This window comes from Bubalus bubalis, chromosome 12, assembly GCF_019923935.1.
Source record: "Bubalus bubalis isolate 160015118507 breed Murrah chromosome 12, NDDB_SH_1, whole genome shotgun sequence".
In the NCBI taxonomy this organism is placed as follows: domain Eukaryota; kingdom Metazoa; phylum Chordata; class Mammalia; order Artiodactyla; family Bovidae; genus Bubalus; species Bubalus bubalis.
This window is the reverse complement of record NC_059168.1, coordinates 1,980,459-1,998,975: the sequence shown is the minus strand read 5'-3', so window position 1 is coordinate 1,998,975 and position 18,517 is coordinate 1,980,459. Positions and strand designations below refer to the sequence as shown.

At 50.6% G+C, this 18,517-nt stretch overlaps 1 protein-coding gene across 1 annotated transcript in view; it reads right to left on the bottom strand.

The window, feature by feature from the left end:
* KCNIP3 (potassium voltage-gated channel interacting protein 3) overlaps window positions 1–18,517 on the bottom strand; it is a 91,779-nt gene that overhangs the window by 57,284 nt on the left and 15,978 nt on the right. The gene's annotated exons all lie outside the window — the stretch shown is intronic.

Sequence of the window (18,517 nt, the reverse complement as noted above, 5' to 3'; positions counted from 1 at the left end):
GCTGGGGTAGGTGTCTGGCACAGGACCCCTGGGGCCCCTGTGTCTGGGCAGGTGGCTCCCCAACGCCTTCCTGGGGGTCCCCCCAGAGCACCTTTCCAGTTAGTGCCCAGGGAGCCCTTCCTCTGCATCCCACCCAGCCTCTCCTTCCTATTCTGAAGTGGCTGTTTGGAGGCAGGCAGTGGGGGAGGCCAGGCGGGTAGAGCCTTGAGCAGAGGTGGGGTCCAGCAGCGGCCTATTATATCAGTTGCGAGAATCCCAACCTCTTGGCAAATGCTAAGGAAGAGTGAGGTGCTCAAGGTTGACTTTTAATGAACTTTAACTCATTAGCAAGGCCCTGGGGAGAGGCTTGGCAGATGCTCTGAATGGTGGAAGGACCCAGAGCCTTTCAGGGCCCAGAAAGAGCATCTAAGGAGAAACCAGGAAGGAGTGGGCAGTGGCTTTAAAGGCAGGAGTCTTAGATACATCCCACGCTCCCAGGCCTCTCTACCTGGGTAAAGGGGATGGGGAGAAATCACAGATTTTAGAGCTGGTACTTGGCCTCGAAAATTGCCTTCTCCAGCTCTAATTTCACAGATAAGGACACCTAGGCCCAGAAAGAAGGAAACTCCAGCTCAGAGTCATGCAGGACATCCCCAACGTCACCAGCCATGCCCCTAAAATCACAGGGGACAGCATGACCCTCACTGACCCTTTACAGACTCTGGTAGAACCCTCAAAACCACCCTTTGTTGTACCCACTCAATGGGCGAGGAGATTAAGGCTCAGAGAGGCCAAGCAACTTCCCCAAGGCCATGCACCAACGTAAGGTAAGCCAGTTCAGGAGGCCACCCTGGTGTCAGGTGGAGAAGGTAAACCGTCACACCACTGCTGCAGAGACTTCCGCATGCACGTGACAACAACCTTCACCTTTCATCTTTTTACTTTTCACACTCTAATTATGGTATGTGTGGTATGAACGTCTATTAATTTGAGCTAGGAGCACTCCACCAACAGGGGCTGGGGGCCGGGTTTTATAAAGAAGAGGCCGAAGCAGGACAAGGAAGTTATTTGATTGGCTGAAGTGGTCATCTTATTTGGGAACGCCTAATCAGCTGTTTGTGATTGGTTGTTCTCAAGTTCGATTTTCTCGAGTTCAAGTACATTGACTCTGACTAAGGTTTTGGCTTGCTTCCGTAGGCTAGCAAGGCATTAGAGGCACCTCGGTGCGATGGCCTCTCATTTAAATATCTCACGCAGCTCATGCTGGTGGGCTGGCGTGGCGCTGCCTGCTTGCCTGTGCCTGCGTTTGCCTTTTCACAGCTCCGGTGTCAGAGGTGCAGTTCAAATGAGACACCGCGGCCCCCGCCTACAGCCCCGGGAGCAACAAGCAACCAGGCACAGCCACCACGTGCTGACCCCTTTACACTTGCTGTTCCCTCACTACCCTTGAAGGTCACGGGCAAGTCCTTGCATAACTGAGCTCCACGGTTTTTGTGTTACGAGCTCTCTGACTCTCTCTGAGCATTTCCTTTACCAGACTGGGTCCCGAGGTGCACTGGGGCCAAACAAAACATTATGAATTCCTCTGACTTCCACTGGAATGCGTCAGACCTAAGCTGGACCTGAGGTGGGCTTCCCTGGTAAAGGTTGGTAAAGGATCCACCTGCAATGCTGAAGACCCCGGTTGGATCCCTGGATCAGGAAGAGCCTCTGGAGAAGGGAATGGCTACCCACGAGGCCTGAGGTGAGTAAAATTTTGTTTGAAGTAAAAAGAGGAAGGAGAAAATGGGTTCCTCCGAGTCTAAAGAGTCTGGGCCTCCTCCATCTGGACTAACTAACTGTTATACAATGACAGGCCCAGAATCCGCATTTGTCTGGACAAGCGCATGAACCTAACCAAAGATAATCTTGAATTACAGTGGCCACAGTGGAGAACTTTTAACCTAGATGAACTTGTCCACTTACAAAATGCCCTAGGGAAAAATCGATCCCAAACTTCTCCAAAACAATGAGATGCATTTTTTTTTAATTGATGTGCAGAAGTTTCTAAGACAAAATGAATCAAAATCGTCTCTTTTAAAGAGTTCAGTACTGCCAAGAGTATTTCCTGTGTGTCCCAGCTAAAACCTGAAGATAAGATATTGGAAATGACTTTTTCTTTAAGAGGAGCCCTAGACTTCCCTGGTGAATAAGGATCCCCTTGCCAACACGTGGGATACAGGTGTGGTCCCTGGTCTGGGAAGACTGCACATGCCGCGGAGCGACTAAGCCCACACGCCACAGTTACTGAGCCCGTGTGCTGTGCTACTGAGTCTCGTGCCCTAGAGCCTGTGCTCCACCAGCAACAGAAGTCACCGCGACGAGAGGGCCATGCCCTGCGATGAAGCATGGTCCCTGCTCACAGCAACTAATTAATTAACTTTTATTTTTGGCTGGCCTGGGTCTTCATTGCTGCGAGAGAAAGCCCCCAGGGCAGCCAAAAATAAAAATTAATTTATTAATTTTTAAAAATTGTTGTTTAAAAAAGAGAAAAGAAGAGCTGTATAGTCAGAAGTTGGCTGGATTAGAGACTGATATTCAGGGCCGATGGGAACTTTTTGAGGCCTACCTACCCAAGCTAAAATAGAACTATACATACAGAGGGAAAGACAGCATTCTGAAGCCTTTGTGGAACAATGCATTGAAATATTCCAAAGATACAAGCAGCTCTAAATCTAAAATATAGAAAATTTTAAATTTCCATCTTAGTGGGAAATCTTCTCCCTGATATAAAGAAGCAAATTGGATGGGTGGGTTCAGCCCTTGACATTATTATTCAGGCAGCAACGCAATTCTTTGAGGAACTGAAAACAGCGGCTCTGGCCTTTCAAGTTGCGTCTTTACAAGAACAGAAAAGCAGCTTCAGAAGCAGTTCAAAGCTCACCCGGTCTTTTTACCAATCCCCAGGGAGAAGAACACCGAGCACCAGGAACCAGCTCCAGGGAGGGACTGAAAACACTTCTGCCGATTGCATCTCCTTCTGTTGGCGTCTCCAGGGGAAACAGCCCTGGATGGGATGCTTTACTTACATGGAGAAGAGACCAAGCAAGATGCATTCTGATGGTGGAGACTGGCCCCCACGGCCTGCAGGCCCTCCTGGCACCTGGCACAGGGCAGCTGACCTGTGAGCACCCCTCTCATACCACAGTGGAAGAACTCTGCCCCCTCCCCGCAGAGAACGGGTGAAACAGCGAGTGGCCAGCTGCCGTCGAATGCATATGCCTTAAAAAAATAGTCGCTCAGTCGTGTCTGACTCTACGACCCCATGGACTGTAGCCCACCAGGCTCCTCTGTCCATGGAATTCTCAAGGCAAGAATACTGGAGTGGGTTGCCATTTCTGTCCCGAACCAGGGATTGAAACCAGGTTTCCTGTACTGCAGGCAGATTCTTTAAGCAGAGACAAAGGAACACTCAAAAAATTAGACAAGGAGGGATATTCCCAAACAAGGTGAAAAGCCCAGCACAAACCGTGAGACCTTTTTTTTAAAAAAAAATATTACTTATGTGACTGCACCGGGTCTCAGTTGCGGCCTGCGGGCTCTAGTTGCCCGCGCAGGGATCAGACTTGGGCCCCCTGCATTGGGTGCTCGGAATTTCAGGCAGTGGACCACCAGGGAAGTCCCTGTGTGCGCTTTATATCTCCTGGTAAAAAAGTGTTCCAGGCCCAAGGCCCGTTCTCACACGGCTGAGTGAGAGCATCAAAAGACGGCATATGAGGCTGCCCTCCCACCAACGAAGGTAAAATACTGAAACATTTATTACTGAACACGGGTTTACATATTTTTGGCTTCTTATTACAGAAGGACGAAAGATATTTGGGTCTGTTAATAAACAAGTTTTGTGCCACACTGGAAACTTCACTGTGGACAATATGCTTCTAGAAATTATGAAATGTATTAATAAGTTTGCCAATCTACAGAATGCTGGCATTAGTAGTCCATAATTGCTAATTTCTTAGTTTCACTAGAAACTAAGGTTTCTAAGGGTTAAGAAATCTAATCAATATATGTAAACAAAACTATGAGAAATGATAAGAGAAATGACTGTATACAATAAAAGTAGGATGTGTTTTGGGTAAGAGAAGGTATAAAAGGGGGAAATGCATTTTTAAGGGAAAAAAGTTATTTTGTTTTCAAGTAGGATAACTGGTTGTTTTAGAATGAGAAATTGTGTAAGATTTCTAGAGATCTGATATGACCTGGCATAATATAATCATAATTCTAGTTATGATCTTAAAATGTTGTATGTCACAGACATAATACAAATTCCTTGTCAACTGCATTAGAAAGAAATCTCATCAGCTATTTAGCCATGGTCACTTTTAAGTCTTTTGACGTTTACAGACAGTGATGGTTTTACTCTGATGCTTTTGCAAAAGTGCTTCCTCTTCAAAGAGATATATGGAAAGAATTCTTACAAGTACAGATTTCTGGTAACTTGAAGATCATAACAGCACTGCACTAAATCAGAATGTTCAGAACGCGGCTGGAGAAAACGGACGCTCACAAAACTACCGACCGAAGGTCAAGCGTTAATCAGGAATTAATTGCATGGTATTAGGGGAATGTAAATTGGTACAGACACTTTGGAAAACAATATGGAGATTCCTCAAAAAACTAAAAATAGATTTGCCATTCAGTTTAGTTCAGTAACTCAGTCATGTCTGACTCTTTGCGACCCCATGGATTGCAGCACGCCAGGCCTCCCTGTCTATCACCAACTCCCAGAGTTTACTCAAACTCATGTCCATTGAGTCGGTAATGCCATCCAACCATCTCATCCTCTGTTGTCCCCTTTTCTTTCTGCCTTCAATCTTTCCCAGCATCAGGGTCTTTTCAAATGAGTCAGCTCTTCACATCAGGTGGCCAAAGTATTAGAGTTTCAGCTTCAACACCAGTCCTTCCAATGAACACCCAGGACCCATCTCCTTTAGGATGGACTGGTTGGGTCTCCTTGCAGTCCAAGGGACTCTCAAGAGTCTTCTCCAACACCACAGTTCAAAAGCATCAATTCTTCGGCGCTCAGCTTTCTTTACAGTCCAACTCTCACATCCATACATGACCACTGGAAAAACCATAGCCTTGACTAGATGGACCTTTGTTGGCAAAGTAATGTCTCTGCTTTTTAATATGCTGTCTAGGTTGGTCATAACTTTTCTTCCAAGGAGAAAGCATCTTTTAATTTCATGGCAACAGTCACTATTTGTAGTGATTTTGGAGCCCCCCAAAATAAAGTCTGTCACTATTTCCACTGTTTCTCCACCTATTTGCCATGAAGTGATGAGACTGGATGCCATGATCTTAGTTTTCTGAATGTTGAGCTTTAAGCCAACTTTTTCACTCTCCTCTTTTACTTTCATCAAGAGGCTCTTTAGTTCTTCTTCACTTTCTGCTGTTCTTCTGACAGTTTCTAAGGGTGGTTCTTCTGACACTTTCTAAGGGTGGTGTCAACTGCATATCTGAGGTTATTGATATTTCTCCCAGCAATCTTGATTCCAACTTGTACTTCCTCCAGCCCAGTGTTTCTCATGATGTACTCTGCATAGAAGTTAAATAAGCAGGGTGACAATATACAGCCAGTCTGTTGTTCCATGTCCAGTTCTAACTGTTGCTTCTTGACCTGCATACAGATTTCTCAAGAGGCAGGTCAGGTGGTCTGGTATTCCCATCTCTTTCAGAATTTCCCACCGTTTATTGTGATCCACACAGTCAAAGGCTTTGGCACAGTCAATAAAGCAGAAATAGTTGTTTTTCTGGAACTCTCTTGCCTTTTCAATGATCCAGCAGATGTTGGCAATTTGATCTCTGCCATATGTTCCAGAGTTGCCATATGATCCAGCAATCCCACTCATAGGCATATATCCAAAGAAAACTCTAATTTTGAAAAGATGCATGCACATCAGTGTTCACAGCAGGAGTATTTACAATAGCCAAGCATGGAAACAACTTACATGTCCATCAACAGGTGAATGGATAAAGAAGACTGAGATATATATATACACACACAATGGAATAATACTCAGCTTTATAGCTGAAAGAATAAAATAATGCCATTTGCACCAACATAGATGGCCCTAGAGATCATCATATTAAGTGAAGTAAGTCAGAAAGAGAAAGACAAATGCCGTATGATATCACCAATATGTGGAATCTAAAATATGACACAAATGAGCTTATCTATGAAAAAGAAACAGACTCAGAGACATAGAGAACAGACTTAAGGTTGCCAAAGGGGAGGTAGGGTAAGGGTGGATGGACTGGGAGTTTGGAGTTAGCATATGCAAATTATTATATATAGGGTGCATAAACAACAAGATCCTAGTCTATAGCACAGGGAACTGCATTCAGTATGCCATAATAAACCATAATGGAGAAGGAAAGGTATTAATTACATGAGGATGAAAGTGCTGATGGGAGTAATTATAATTTTACGACTTTGTTTGAGAAACTGCTGATTTTTTAAATAATTTGTTTTCCAGATTAAAAGAACCCCGTTTCTCCTTTCTTTTAAGTAATGTATATCACAGAAATTTGGTAAAGTATACTTTTGTAAACAAAAATGGCATATATTTATCCTTTTCTCTCTACCTGATCTCTTCAGAATTTAGAAACTTATTCAATATTCTTAATTAATATATATATATATACACAAGGGAATAATACTCAGCCATAAAAAATAATGAAATAATGCCATTTGTACCAACATAGATGGCCCTAGAGATGATCATACTAAGTGAAGTAAGTCAGAAAGAGAAAGACAAATACCGTATGATATCATCTATATGTTGAATCTAAAATATGACACAAATGAGTTCATCTATGAAAAATAAATAGACTCACACACATAGAGAACAGATTTATGGTTGCCAAAGGGGCAACTGTTTAACTGAACTCACCTCTTCTCAGGACTAAGAGACTGGTTCAGTGAGATGCAGCCAACTACCAACTCACAGTCTAGACTGTGAGACTTCTTGGATAAATTTAAAAGGTGACGAATGAGGGGTAGGAAACTATGCCACTTCCAAATATGCCTCTCTGACTTAGGGGTTATTTTGAGCCAATAAAGTGGTTTCAGGTAATAGAAGTGCTTTAGATTACCTGCTGGCTGAATGAGGAGGAATCTGTACCACAGCAATGGCCTCCTGGTGCACTTGGGTCAACAACTCTGGTATAAAAGAAACTCAAATACAAGAATTGCAAAAATAAGCCACTTGGCTGAAAAAAAGGCTGATGCCTTTTCGGGTACATTATTTGATTTACTTGATACCAACTGACTTGGCCCTAAATAAGAAGTATACTCAGACTTTTGGTATTGACCTCTCGACAGTCACCACTGGAGTCTCCCTGGTGGGCTGTGTGCTCTCAGGGGTCTTAAATACGAGTCTGAGCTCCTGAGCAGTACATCAGGTGGCCTCACTGAGCTTGGAGTGACAGAAACACGGCGGACAATGAGATGAAGAGCAAAAACAACTCTCCGTGGCCAACGGCAAAACCTATGAGGTGCACGATGAGGCGCATCACCTGAGGGCCACTGAGAATGACAGGAATTGCAAACTGAAAATTTTTTATTTACTTTTTTTCTGGCCACACATGGCTTGTGGGATTTTGGTTCCTCTACCAGGGATCAAATCTGGGCCTTCAGCAGTGAAAGCACCCAGTCCTGACCACTGGACCATCAAGGAATTCCCAGTAATACCAAGTTGTTGGTCAATCTCTTATGCAGGAGAGGATGACCCAAAGGGAGGAATTGTTAAAGCAACTGAACAAGAGGCCAGGGACTTCCCTCGTGGGCCAGTGGTTAAGAATTTGCCTTGCAATGTAGGGGATGCTGGTTCGGTCTCTAGCTGCGGATCTAAGATCCCACAGGCTTCGGAGCAACGAGGCCCGTGTGCCGCAACTAGAGAGTTCGTGCACCCTGGTGAAAGATTCCGTGTGCTGCAACAAAGACTCGGGGCAACCAAATACATAAATAAGTTAATTAAACAAACAAACAAACAAGAGGCCATTGGACTGAGGTGGCTTTGATGCCTTGATAGCTCATGCAAGCAAACCAAAACCTAAAAAGCCAGAGTGAACGCACTTGAATCCAAGAAAAGGCAGCTTACGAGCAACCAATCACAGACAGACAACTAAGACAATAGCTTAAGCTGCAGCCAATCAGCTTCTTTGCTTTGCTTCTGGCTCTTTATAAAAAACCTCCCCACCGGCTCCTTTCAGGGGTATGCTCCCAACAACCTGGCTTCCCAGGGGGCTCAGTGGTAAAGAGTCTGTCTGCAATGAGACACGGTTTCCATCCCTCGGTCAGGAAGATCCCCTGGAGAAGGAAATGGCAGCCCACTCCAGTATTCTTGCTTGGAAAATTCCATGGACAGAGGAATCTGGTGGGCTACAGTCCAAGGGGTCGCAAAGGGCTGGACACGACTGAGCGACTAAGCACAGCACAGCAACACCTTTGGTTTGGGGCTGCTGCACTCAAATAAATGTGTGAAATGTTGACTGTCCTTTCACCTTGTAACAGCCACAAGTGGCAGAGCTAAGGTTCTTGGTTGTTTAAACGTTGTTTTCAAAATATAGAAATAAAACCCAAGAGCATGGCTGATCTTCTGGGCCCTGCTGGGGCACGTCCAATGCCTGCAGGGCACCTGACTGGCCAGGGGAGCAGAACTAAGTGGTGAAGGTCCCAGACGTTTCACAAGCCTGTAAAGCTGAGAAGACGCGATGGCGTCCTCTCCTCTCTGGGGGAGAAGATAACCGCACAGGTGGTGGCTTCCGCCCTGAATCTTTCTTAGTTTCATGCCTGAGCAGTAACATGTCCACGTTTCTTTTATTTCCAGCCCCTCTAAAAATCTCTGTTTCTTTTTTGCTTTGTCACTCTGCTGGTTGCCTCATTAAGGACTTCAGTAGGACCTGACACATGCTGTCTATTTGTAGAATGATATTTTTAACACATTGAGAAGGATGCTTTGACAATTCAAGCCAGCAGTACCCACCTTTGTCTGTAACCTGGGGCCTCTGCTGCCTCATTCTGGAGCCCAAGCCCTCTCTCCTGGCCCCTCCTGGCCTCTGCCCCATCCCTACCTTGTCCCTGGGAGCCCTGGGCCTGGGCACCAGCTGCAAGGTGTGATAAAAGGCCCAGAAGTTGAGGCCCTCCCCATCTTGGTGTGGATTCCACGTTTGACATCCAGGTATTAAGTGTGACTTTTCCTGTTGGGTTTGGGCAGAGGTCAGCAAGGCCAAGACCAGTTCTGCAGGTCACATGAGGGGACTGAGAAACTGACTCTGTGACTCATCCTCTTGGCCCCACCAGAGGGCAGAGAAGAAAAAGGCTGGTGAGGCGAAGGGAGGGAAGGTCCTGGAAAGGCCGGTTGGTGTGCTGGGGCGTCTTCCCTCCACCCCTCTCCCGTCCAGGGGGCCTTTGGCCTCTGTCCAACTGAAGGGCTTCTGGGAAGCCTGTAGGCATCTGGGCATGTGTCCGCGGAGTCTGGGGGGTGCAGGGCCAGGCGGGTGTGACTCACGCCTGGAGGAGGTCAGGTGATGGTCCTGGCTACACTGGCCAGAGGCAGGCAGGGAGATGGCAGGGACCTGGACACCTGTGCAGCGACAGTCACGGAGGCAGAGGCCACGTTTCTGCAGGGCCCCTCAGACCCTGTGGAAGAGAACTAGGGGTCTGTCCTCCTCCAAGAAACACTGCCTGGAGAGGGGAAGTCTCAAAAGTTGGGAGTCGAGGCTAAGCTGCTGGGTGGTGGCACTGACCTGGCCAGCGCTCTGAGCCGGAGCATTGCAGAGGAGGAGCAAAGATGCTCAGAGGTGCCCGTGCCCTGCCCTCCGGCTCCAACCTGAAGCCTGAGACGAGTCAGAAGAAGGGATTCTGGGTGAATGACAGTCTGGAGCTACAAGGCTTTCCTGAGCACCCACTAACACCTGAAAGATGACCACTGGAGGAGCACAAACTTTTATGCAAAGGGCTGGAAAGAGCAACTGCACAGAGCAACTGAAAGAGTCAGAGGTGACAAAGAATCAGCTTCCTTCAGATTGTTTTGCAAGTTGAAGTCAAGTACTTGTGCTTTAGCGGTCGCCCCTGGCTTAACTCCCCGCTCCCTGTCCCCAGGCAGCCCCTCCCACCCCAGCCAGGCTGTGAATCCCAGAACCAGCAGCCTCCAGAGTTGGAAGGGGCTCAGACGGAGACCAGCAAACCCAGCCTCTGATTGTTGTCAGATGAGGGACCTGAGGCCCGCAGTATCCTCCTCCCCTTTCTAGAAAGACTGAGAGAGAGGGAGTACGAGAAAGCAGCCCTGAACCTGCTGAGGTATCAGGCAGGTAAAAAGATTTAGAAAAGATGCCTGAAGCCACCAGCAATGAAGACGCCCATGGACTGAAGCTCCACTGAGCAAGGGTGCCCCCCGGCCCTCGCGGCTGCCCTGTGGAGCAGGTGCTGTTCCGGCCACTCTGGTTAGTGAGGAGGGGGTGCAGGGTGGCCAGGAGAGACGCTCCAGGTCACCAACCAGCAGCGGTGAGTGGGAGCAGCTAGCGGGTTAGTTGCTAAGTCGTGTCCTACTCTTGCGACCCCATAGACTGTAGCCCGCCAGGCTTCTCTGACCATGGCATTCTCCAGGCAAGACTACTGGAGTGGGGTGCCATTTTCTTCTCCAGAGAATCTTCCAGACCCAGGAATCAAAACTGGGTCTCCACCGCCAAAGGCTTGGTGACTCCAGGCACCTCCTTCTGCCCCTGGGTCCACACCCCAGATGTCTGTCTTCAAGGACCAACATCTTCAAAGTTTTGTCCTCCCCGAAAATAACAACAGCCTAGAGAGGGGAAGTCTAGCAACTGGGAGGCAGGGATTAGCGGCATCATGAACAGAGATGGGGTGGGAAGTGGCGGGGAGGCGGGGCAAAATTCCCCTTCTTTTGAAAAGCTGGGGAGTGACCCTGGGCTCCCATTCCTGACAACTGCATGGCCCGAATGCTCCCTGGAAACCCCTAAGGTTGCAACCGGCTCCCTCCTCAAACGCATACTCCCATCTGAGCTCCCTCTACAAACCTTCACTGTATCAAAAGCCTGCCTTGATGCATTTATTTGGCTGTGCCAGTCTTCCATCTTTGTTGTGGCATGCAGAATCTTTAGTCACAGCTTGTGAGCTCTAGTTCCCTGACCAGGGATCGAACTCGGGCTCCCTGCTTTGGGAGGGGAGAGTCTTAGCCAATGGACCACCAGGGTAGTCCCAGAATCATCTCTTCTATTCCAAGAGTTTCATTACTGCTTTTGAAGGTTTTAAACCATTATTATTTGACTGATTTTTGAGATGATGGATTATATATTCAATTTTCAATTTCTATCCTTCTTAAAACATCATTCGTGAGTTTGACAAGTACTTGGTGCAGCAGGCTCTGTACCCCTCGAGCACTTTCCATACACAGGCCTTTACACAGGCTGCTCGTGTTCTCTCATCTATGCTGCAGATGTCATATCAGTTTTTGATGCAGGAGCAGAGGAGTCTCCAGAAAGGGAGGGACGAGAGGAGAAGACCCCAGCAATGAGGTCGGTATGTACAGGGCAGGTAGGCCGGCTGGAGAGCGCCGGCTCCCTCCCGCCTGGGATGTACCTGAGTCCATGAGCCCTGCAGAAGAAGCCCCCTCCCACCCGCTTTTCTCCCCAGGCCGACGGGTGGGGAAACCCCGGCTTGGTACTCACTGTCCACCTGTCACAGGACAGGACTCTAAGGCTGGGGTGCCTTCCTGTCCTGCTTTCAGGACCACCTCCACCCCCCATCATCCCCGCCCCATTCCTGGAGGGCACGGTTTTAAGCCCCAAGCCTGCCCCTTCCTGCACCCTGGTCCCCAGTCCAGCCCAGGCAGTCCTCACCTCGAGCCAGGTTCCCCGAGATGAAGCGGAAGAAGACGCTGATGATGTCACCCAGGTGCATTTTGCAGCCATGTTGGCACTCCTGCAGCCTCAGGGCAGGGTGCCGAGCTGGGCCAGGGGTCTTCCCGCGCCCCGCCATCCCGGGACCTGGTCCAGGGACCCCTTGTTCTGCCCAGCCCGCCAGCCTCTCTGTCCCCTCTCTGCCCGCCTCTCCCCAGCCTGAAGGCGCTCAGAGCGCGCTCTCTCTCCTCTGTCTCCCGATCTCAGTGCCCAATCTGTGGGTCTCAGTCGCCCCTCCGAGTCTCAGCCTCTCCGCCCTGTCCTGTCCTCCTCGTGCTCTGTCTTCCGCTCCCCACTCTCGGCCTTTCCCAGGACCGCCTGCCCCCCAGCCAGCCCTTCACCTTGCACCTGACCCTGGCTCCTCAGGACCTGGGGGCTCCCTCTCCCAGGAGACAGAAGGGCTCCTGCAGCTTCCTGGGCTGGGAGGGTGTGAGGGCGGGGTGGGCCCTGTTCCTGAGTTCCGCCACCACTGGGGGAGGTGCCCTTGTGTGATTTTCAACTGAGGGTGTGATCACGCTGCAAAGGGGCCCTATCCAGGTCGCGGGGCTTCTAGACAGCCAGAAAGGGAATTTCCCTGTCCCCGCCCGAGTCCCCACCTGGGAGGCTCAGGGGCCAGGGACCCTGGGCAGAGCTGGGGGAAGGGTGGGAACCTGACCTTTGGCTAGCTCTTCCCCTCTGACTTGTGCTCACTGACCCCAGCCCCAAGCCCTGCTGGCACCTCTGCAGAATACAGAAAGGGGAGGTGGGAAGGGATTCTTGTTGCTGAAGACCCCGGCCTGCATCCTGGAGCACGCAGTGCACTCAGGCAGCTTGCTAAGGCCCATCTGGGCATCCAAACAACCCCATGCGGTGCGTGTGGCAGAGAACATCATGTCAGCATTCTCCTCTGCTTTCTAACCTACAGAATTCAGGTCGCCTTGGGGGTGCAAATGTGCTCAGGTTTGTTTTTTTTTAAGGCAATCCTCACCCCTTCCCTGCAGTCAGGGTGGCTCAGTTCTGCCCAGCAAAATATAAGCATAAATCTTCCAGAGAGTTCTGTGAAAGTGCTGCTTTCCTGAGGTAGGCACTCCCACTTCCTCCTTTCCCCTGATTTTTCCTTTCTCTTGTCAAGAGCAAAGCCATGATGGCTGGAGCCAGAGCAACAACTGAGGGAAAACGCACACAGACACACACACAAAACTGCAAGACCTTGACTCCGATATCCTCAAGCTGCTAAACCAGTGCCAGCCACTGCCTAGCCCGGGTTTCTCAGACAGGAGATATTAATACAGACTCCTGTCTAAATGAAGCCACTGTTGTTTGGGGTTTCTGTTGCATGCGAGGGCAGGCAAGTCGAAATATTCCAAGTGAAAGGCAAACTGTCACGCCTTGCACTCTCAGCCAGCGAAAGAATGTGCGGCGTTTGACGGGGCTTCTCGCGTACCACCGGGAAGGGCGCGGCTCCGGCACAGCAAAGGCTGTGCAGCAGGTCCAGCCTCCGGACAAGCAGCTCTCCCCTTGGGTTGATGACCCAGCACATTCGATGGCACACAGTGTGTCTAAGAAAAGTTAGGATGCTCTGCTGGGGCCAGGGCAGGCCCCAATAGAAGCTATGGTTTTGAGCAAAACCAGGCTTGCTTTTTTTTTTTTTTTTTTTGGCAAAAATCTCTTCTTGTGACACTATTTTTGGCTCACTCCTGGGCCCTCAGGGAGATGGAATCTCTGACTGACACCAGGTAGCCCTGAGACCTCAGCTGCCTGTCAGGAGCTGAGCATTTGGGACTTCCCTGGTGGTGTGGTGGTTTAAGAATCCACCTGCCAATGCAGGGGACACAGGTTCGACCCCTGGTCTGGGAAGATCCCACATGCTGCAACCAACATGCTTCCTGTGTGCTCCGCGACAAGAAAAGCCTCCACAATGAGAAGCCTGCAGACTGCAATGGAGTAGCCTCTGCCCCGCAACTAGAGAAAGCCGGAGCACAGCAACGAAGGCTGAGCACAGCCAAAAATAAACAAACATACAAATAAGTAAATAAAACCTTAAAAAAAAAATAGAACCAAATGCCCATCTCTCCCCCAGCTCTAAAGACACAGGCGTGTACAGCACTCCACCATCACACAGGTGCTGAGTATGAGCTCAGGGTCGGGGGTCCAGAAGTCTCGGGTAGGTTCATGTTCCACACACGGGGCTCAGACAGGCAGATGCTTCACTACTGGACCACTGGGGAAGTCCTGGCAACTCACTCTGAAACGTGACGTCGAGTATATCTTGGTCTTTCAAATGCATCAAAATTCTGTTAGCCTGTATTTATATATGCTTATGTATTACAGACAAGCTAATTTACCTTTCTGTCTCTATTCAGTTCAGTTCAGTTCAGTTCAGTCGCTCAGTCGTGTCTGACTCTTTGTGACCCCATGGACCGCAGTATGCCAGGCCTCCTGTCCATCACCATTTCCCGGAATTCACCCAAACCCATGTCCATTGAGTCGGTGATGCCATCCAGCCATCTCGTGCTCTGTCGTTCCCTTCTGCTCCTGCCCCCAATCCCTCCCTGCATCAGAGTCTTTTCAAATGAGTCAGCTCTTTGTGCCTATACCTTTCCTTTTTTGTAAGGTGTTATTATTATTATAATTATTATTAGTATTGATGTGGACCATTTTTAAAGTCTTTGTTGAATGTGTTACGATCTTGCTTCTGTTTTTACGTTTTGGTTTTCTTGGCCAGGGAGGCATGTGGGATCTTAATCCCTCAGGCAGGGGTCGAACCTGCACCCCCTGCTTTGGAAGGCGAATTCTTAACCATTGCAGTCTGCTGCGCTGCCAGGGAAGTCCCCCCACACACGCCTTTCTATTACCACTTCTTAAACCAGGGGTGCTGGTGCTGGCAGTGACTTTGTGATCTTCCACGGGGTCGACAAAACCCCAGAAGAAATGAGTACCTCCCAGAGATGGAAGCAGTGGCTGAGAGTCTGGGTCTCCATCTGGGGGAGGGCGCAGGACTGTGTCCCTTTGTGTGGGGATGGCCACACTGTCATGCAGGAGCGGCTGCAGCTCCAGGGTCCCTGCCAGAATGGGTGGGGACGGGGGGCGTCCCCCATAGCGGCAGGCAGGACCCCGGCCTTTTCCCATCCAGGCCGCTTCCTCTGGTCCTCTAGAGTTTCTGCAAAGTTCCCAACAGCCTAGAGCAAGTGCCTCTCTGCTTACACTAGCCCGGCTGGACCCAGGTTACTCTGTGGATGGTGTTACTATTCCAGGCTTATAGTTAAAAACACCCAGTCTCACAGGCCTCATGGGAGCCAGACTTGAGAAACAGGTTGGTCCGATTGGTGGCTCAGCTGCGTCCCTGGCGAGGCCGTCTCGCATCCTAATAGGAAGGACTTTAAGATGCTGGGGAGATAAGCAGAGCAGCTCAGAGTCCCAGCCTCTGGGTCACTGAGGATGGGCCCTCAGTGTTGGGGAGGGACACACTTCTGGGCCAAGGACAGGCGCTCCTCCTGAGTGGGGTGGGGGTCATGGCCCTCTCTGTGCTGCCGGGGCCTGGGTCTACCCATCTTAGAGACCGCCCCTCCTGACCTGCTGCCAACCCAATGCTGAGGCTCTTCTCAGCCAGGGCTGACCCCCCGGGCCGCAGCAGCCACAGGCCTGGCCCTTGTCTTCGTGCACCCCAGCCTCTGAGTCCTGCACACTCCTGCTGTGTCGCAGAGGCTCAGGACACCTGTGTGTTCCACTGAGCCAGACCCCTGCTCCAGGGTGTCCCAGAAATCGGTGTCTCAGGCACCACTTCTGCTGATGGAAACCACGCCCACCCGCCATGAGGGCACAGTGCCCTGGCTGCCTGCCCGCCTTCGGGAGGCCCTGGCCCAGGACACCCAGCCAGGCCAGGCTGAGCACGGGGACAGAGCGGTGCTGAACGGCACAGCTGGCCTTTGCACCCAGAGCCCGGGAGGCTCCCAAAGGAGCAGAGAGGCACCTTGCCTGGGCACAGCTGAGCGTTCCACGAGAGCCCTCGGAGTGACCACGCCAACAGTGCATCCCAGAGGGACACGCAAGGGAGCTGTTCAGACTGTGGCGCAAGGCCTGGGAGCAATGCCCAGTGGCTAGGGGAGCAGGCTGGGGGTCTCTGCTTCTTTGCTGCCAATGGGAGCAATGCCCAGTGGATAGGGGCAGGCTGGGGGTCTCTGCTCCTCTGCTGCCAAGAGTGGCTGCTGCCTCCATCGACCCTGAGCCTCAACCCCCATTTCCCACAGCTCCTGAGAGAAAAGGCAGGTAGAGTGCGTCTGGGCGGGCACCCTGCCCACAGCGCATGGAAGACACCCCAGGTCAGAGACCTCACTCAGCCCTGGCCCGTGTGACCCATGGACTCATGTGACCTTCCTGAACACTTGCTCTCTAGGTTTAGTGAAACAGTGCAGCCCTCCACGCCTGCCCCACACAGCTAAGGGCATGTTTTCCGTGCCCCGCATGCCCCCTCAAGGCTTGGTAGGGTGTCTGGTGAACAGGTCGCCAGGGGAATGGCAGGGCTGGGCAAAGCCCTTGGTGGTGTCCTAGGCTGCGCACCCCTTCCCCGCCCCCACTGCCTCCTGGCCGAGACCAGTCACTCAGCAGACACTTCCACACGGCTCTAGAAGGAGCTGCAGGGAACAGACCCTGCCATCTAGGAACCCAGCTGAGCTAAAGGTGGGGCCTGTGGGTGTGGTCCCCTCTTGTGACCCTGGACACGCAGCCTGTTCCCTGGCTTGCTCTTCTGCGTGTCCACCCACAAGTAGGTGTGCAAGAGGCCTCAGTGCAGGATACTCCAGCACTGTCCTGAAGACCACAGCATGCCAGATGTTCCTCCTGGAAGGTGGAAGCCGGGGCTCAGCAAGAGAGAGTCCTGGGGGCAGGGAGAGGGCTGCTGGGTGGAGAGGACCCAGGAGGGAGCAAACCAGACACGGGTCACCGAGGGGCTGTGAGGTCACAGGAGGAGAAGGAGCCTGTGCTGCTGCCAAGGAGACCTGGAGAATGTGAGCCCTGAATAAATGGATAAAGAAGGTGTGGAAAATATATGTGTTCACTGGAAGGACTGATGCTGAAGCTGAAGCTCCAATATTTTGGCCACCTGATGCGAAGAACTGACTTACTGTAAAAGACCCTGATGCTGGGATAGATTGAGGCAGGAGGAGAAGGCAGCAACAGAGGATGGGAACGTTGGATGGCATCACCGACTCAGTGGACATGAGTTTGAGCAAACTCCAGGAGACAGTGAAGGACAGGGAAGCCTGCCCTGCTGCAGTCCACGGGGTCACAAAGAGTCAGAGATGACTTCACAACGACACAATGGAATATTACTCAGCCGTTAAAGAGAATGACATCCTACCATCTGTGGCAACCTGGATGGACCTAGAGACTGTCATACTCAATGAAGTAAGTCAGAAATAGACAAATACCGTATGATATCACTTATATGTGGACTCTAAAATACAAGGCATATGCGCTTATCTGCAAAACGGGAACAGACTCACAGAGAGAACGGACTTGTGGTGGCCGCGGCTCAGGGGCGCGACGGAGAGAGAGTCTGGGATTAGCAGATGCAAACTGTTGCTTATAGGATGGATAAACAACGGAGCTCCTACTGTGCAGCACCGGGAACTGTTCAATATCCTGCGATAAACCACAATGGGAGAGAATATGGAAAGGAATGGGGAAGGCAATGGCGACCCACTGCAGTGTTCTTGCCTGGAGAATCCCAGGGACAGAGGAGCCTAGTGGGCTGCCGTCTATGGGGTCGCACACAGTCGGACACGACTGAAGCAACGTAGTAGTAGTGGTATGGAAAGGAATATATATGTATGTATGTACGACTGAATCACTCTGCTGTGCAGCGGAAATTAACACGACATTATAAATCAACTACATTTCAATCAAATTAAAAATTTGTGCCTCCAGTGAGGTCACGTGGGGTCTGTCAGCGCGGACTCAAGTCCGCTAGGCGCATAGGACTGGCCACACGAGGGCGCCACTGCTCACGTCCGCTCCTTGTTCCTACCCTGGTGGAAAACTAATTGCTTTTACTCTGCTGCAGAAAAAACAGTCTGTGAAGATGTGAGCTTCCCAGCTAAGCTGTTTGCATGAACTTTTAGTGACTTCATGTTTCTGCTCCATCGCGAGAAGTGGAGAACCCCCATGGACCTCACACGTGTTCACAGGCTTCAGAGCCTCCACGGAGGCTGCTGTGGAGAAGAAAAGGGCCAGAGGAGGGTGGCAAAGCACCGCAGATGGCAGGGGCTCCGGGAAGCAGATGAAGGGGCTGGAGTCGTGCTGGGAGTGTGCCGTGGAGTAGGGGTGCAGGTCAAGGACAGGGGCCTGGCCTGCACACATGGCTGACCCCCCACCGCATCGAGCCTGGGATGCTGGGGGTCATGAATGTCCCCATTTTCCAGTCAAGGAGACTGAGTCTCTCTGGAAATCACAGAGAGTGTCTGAGACAATGAACAAGACACAGCACTCAGGGATCCAAGTCCGCACCTTTTCCTTAAAGTCAAAGAGGCAGACTCTCAAGCATGCCTTGTGTGTGTGGTCACGGGAAGTGTGCGTGATACATGTGCCTGTGTGTGGTGTG